This window comes from Asterias rubens, chromosome 20, assembly GCF_902459465.1.
Source record: "Asterias rubens chromosome 20, eAstRub1.3, whole genome shotgun sequence".
Taxonomy (NCBI): domain Eukaryota; kingdom Metazoa; phylum Echinodermata; class Asteroidea; order Forcipulatida; family Asteriidae; genus Asterias; species Asterias rubens.
Genome location: NC_047081.1, coordinates 1 through 4,274, shown reverse-complemented (window position 1 = coordinate 4,274; position 4,274 = coordinate 1). Strand labels below are relative to the sequence as shown.

Here is a 4,274-nt window from a genome sequence, read left to right as displayed (position 1 = left end):
CTCTGTAGACTAGTTATGTTTAGTGTTGCATTCCGTGATCAATTCAAGATTGTGAACATCATCGCGGGAAGTATGAGTAAGTGGACAATTTTGACTGTTAATAGCTGTGTAAAGTATTATTTATGAGGCAACTAAAGCACACAAGTCAAGCTAAGGGCTGTTAGATTACATTTATCTGGTTCATTCCGCCGTCCGCTCGAGAGAAGCTACTTTTAAATCGTTTCTTCGGTTAGCTGGTCTACGCATCTAGTTTGTAATGTTATCGACTGTCACTGTGTCAGCTAATGTACATGTGTATGTACGTAGTGTATTGAAAGGCATTGTTCACGTTTGGTAATTGTCAACGACCAGTCTTCTCACTTTGTGTATCCCATAAAAACCATAGAGGGAGTCGTTTCCTACATTGTTTTAACCTTCCATCAGCTCTCCAAGTCCAATGATCGTTACCAAGTCAGTTTTTAAGTTAATATTTATTTTGAGTAATAACCCTTGTACAATTCCTTTTAATAGGGCTACCGGTATAAATCCAGACTAGCTAGTATAGTTAAAGTACATAATATATTAATGTAGTATCACTGTGGTCAGGTGGTTAGACTGCAGGACTTACAATCACAAGATTGTGGGTTCGAATCCCCCAGCTAACCGCTGATTTCACAATGACTAGAATAAATATTGTCGTCTAGTTACTGAATCACAATTTCTTGATTGTAATTGATAATCATAGATGTTACCCAATGTTTGTACTATGAGAGAGATTGGTTGTTGCCAGCTTGGTGTTTATATCCCCTTGTGGGAGTTTGCCGAGTTTCCTTGATGGAAAGATCATCTTTGAGCAAACAAACTAGTGTGAATGGTGAGTTGCGATATCGTAAACCTTCCTCCCGGAAGTTACCTAGACTGTGTGCACACAAAACGACAGATTGTCCAACATAATAATAATAATAATAATATTAATAATAACAATTTCTGGAGGTTGGTGAGGGACTGCTGGAGGGTAGTGACATCGTCCTTAAATCTGATGGGACGGTATAAAAAATATTCATCTGCGAAAGGCGAATTCAATTGAAACATAGTCCGTCAGGTCTGTTTATAAACACCAGAAGTAAGAGGGGATCAAGCATAGTAACCTGCAAAACTCCTGAAGCTTCATTGGATAGGTTGCTGCTCTTACTTCAAGAATGACTTGTGGGGCTGCGACCTGTCAGAAAATCCTGTATCCAGGACAAGAGGTGACCACTCACGCCAGTAAGGTGTTGTCAGGAGAAGACGCTCATGTGGGACTCTTTCAACGGTCTTGAGAAGTCCAAGAAACCACTCTATCAATTTGCTCTTTGCTTCTTTGGCATCTGAGTGAATGTGTGATCCACTGTGTGACATGTATTCTTTATCCCTTCTTCTTAGACATTGTTTGTTTCCTTCCTCCAAGATTCTACTATCCTTGGAGTACATGTAGGTTTTCAGAATCTGGAAGACTTTTGAACTACTACTAGGGCAGAAGGTAGAAAAGCTGGATTTATTGCCCCAAAGTTGGTAGTTGCTTGAAGATTATTTGATGCAATTGACATAATAATTTATAATTTATCCTTAATTTCTATTCTTTGACCATTGATCTGTTTTAGATTCAATAGGATCTTCACCATACAATGAAGTAACTTAACGCACTCCCGGCATTACTCAATCTGGACATATGTAGCTATAAAGGTAAGTTTAATTTTTTTGAAGCCAATAGACATGGGTCTAATGAATGGAACAAAATGGTAGTCATGAACAGCCGTGTAAAACCGGAAGGGTCTTGGCCATTTGATAAAGGCTCAAGCGGAAGGCGAGGGCCTTTAATCATGGCCACGACCCTGCTTAGTTTTAAACAGAAATTTAAGAACGAGTCAATGCTCTTTTATTCCCATTCATAAATGCCGTTTTCCGACGACCTTGAGCTCCGTACGTGTGTTTCATTTCTATGACTCGGACAGTTTTTGGATGCATTCTTGGTGCAAGACGTTCCTCGTTAACACAACACACAGCACGGCCAACTCACCAACGGTGCCTGCATTGCCTGCAACAAGAACTGTCTTAATCACCACATCTGTGGCTAGAAATGCAAGTTCAGCATTCGACATACACTCATAAACATACATTTTGAGGGGGAAAAAACGGATGAAGAATAAAGACACCTTACATTTTATACAGTTTAATTAATCTTTATATCTTTCTAAGGTAGCCCACCTTGGTGGGCTGTTAATGCAATATTTTGATGCAGCCATTTGATGCGGCAGTCATGGCCAAGCTGATGAGAACACCAAATTCAAGCTCTGGTGTTTCTGATCAGCAGAGTGTGGGTTCGACTCCCAGTGTTGACATTTTGTGTGATTAAGCATTTTTAATAATACTTGGTTGTTACATGTACATTTATAGTGCGCTTTATCACACCCCTAAGGGGCATATCAAAGTGCACATTATTTTACCTGCCAGGTACAGTGGAGCTAACATTTATGAGACCTTTTTTAAAATTGTTTTACAAGGTGCTATGGCGCATTATGCAGCCAATTAAACCAGGAATACTGGGGCGCAGTAACCTGTTCGCTTTTCGATGTAAACTGCACTATTTTTTACATGCTGTTCACAACACACGGGACCAACAGCTTTGCGTTCAATCAGAAAGTCAAAGCGATGGTTAAGTGTCCTAACCATTATTGCTCCATCCTTCAGATGGGACGTAAAGCTGTAGTTCATGTGTTGTGTAATGTATGAAAATCAGCACACTTATCATATATAGCGAATGGTTTTGCCCATATGTTCCTGGTCTGATCAGCAGCATATTGCACCACAGCACATTGAAACCATTACATGATGCTATAAAGGAATACATCTCATACTTTAATACACCCCTAGGGGTGTGATAAAGCGCTGTATAAGAACCAAGTATTGTTAGTACTATTTATTTATTCTAATTTAGGCCCTGATGTGGTTCAAGTGTGTTTGATCATGACCACTTGTTTTAACTGATTATGTGTATATTTTGTTCTCTTTTAGACCATGCTTTGACAGAAACTGTGATACAAATGTTTCTGACAATGATTTGTAAATCATCTTGCTGTTGTTCTGTGGTAAGTACATACATGTATTCTAAAATGTGTCTTTATAGAGGCACTGAACACTAGTAGTAATTACACCAAATAATTGTTAGCCCCAAAACTTTAATTTTTGGTCACGAGCAGTGGAGAGCTGTTGATAGTATAAGCAAATTGCGAGAAACATCTCCTTCTGAAGTAACATAAGTTTAAAGGTAGTTTTCGAAAAAAGTTTTGCAACAAGGGTTTTTTTTTATCGTTATTTGGTTTTTCAACTTTGATCGAATAGGCCCTTCCCATGAAATATGCAAATGAGACGTGCACATGCGCATAAACACCTATGGATGACAAATTCAAAAAGGAGTTGGATCGTGCATGCCAAACTCTTGAGGGAGCTGGTTTCATTTTTGGGTTTCATTTTCATTGGCCAGATGCCAGTAAGTTGTCCTGTAGCTGTTTTTAGAAACCAAAAGAAAAAGGAGACAAATAATTGTCTTCATTTTAAATCTCTTATAAATAATTGGCACAAACGAAGATATTGAGGATGCAGAAAGGAACAATTGTAAGCTGATCGTGAAGAGGCTGATCAAAGAAGTGGATGAACTTAAGACTGAAAAACATCACTCTATGGCTCAAAATATTGGCTCTGCTTACCGCAAAATTATTCTGCGCTTATGAACACCAGCCTTTAATTTCTTCACTAGCTGTGTATAGTGAAGAATGCCTAGTTGTGGTAAGCTGGAGTACACACACACATGCCAGAATCCCTGCTAATTATCCATTAAAACATTATTTGTTTTTGCTCAAAGTTTGTAGATCATTTACAGATTTCAGCAAACAGCTCTGAAATAACTATATTTTGCCTTCAAAATTGTGTATATATTCTGTGATTAAATAAATCTTTCAATGTATAAACATCCAATCCAAACCACAGTATGGGTGATGAGTAAAAACATCACAATCTTTCAGATAACTGGATCTTCTTGTGTTTCCCTCTAGTGTTTGGACATTTTATTGAGAACCCTTTTACCCCTTTCTGCATCAACAACAATTCAATAAACAAATTAATGAAAGAGTCTAGCTACGATCCTTATGGTTGAAACACCCTGGTTTACCAATATTGGACAAACTGTGGACTTCTTTATTGCCTTGTTGACTCATTTATGGAATCCACCCAGACAAAGAGCCTAACCCTACCTCCCCACC

General features: G+C 38.4%; 1 long non-coding RNA gene across 1 annotated transcript; it reads left to right on the top strand.

Moving 5' to 3' along the window:
• Positions 1 to 18: 18 nt before the first annotated feature.
• LOC117304136 lies at positions 19 to 3,109 on the top strand. Its single transcript, XR_004520565.1, has 3 exons — positions 19 to 76; positions 1,620 to 1,701; positions 3,031 to 3,109. It is a non-coding gene; the product is annotated as an uncharacterized LOC117304136 (long non-coding RNA).
• Positions 3,110 to 4,274: the final 1,165 nt, after the last annotated feature.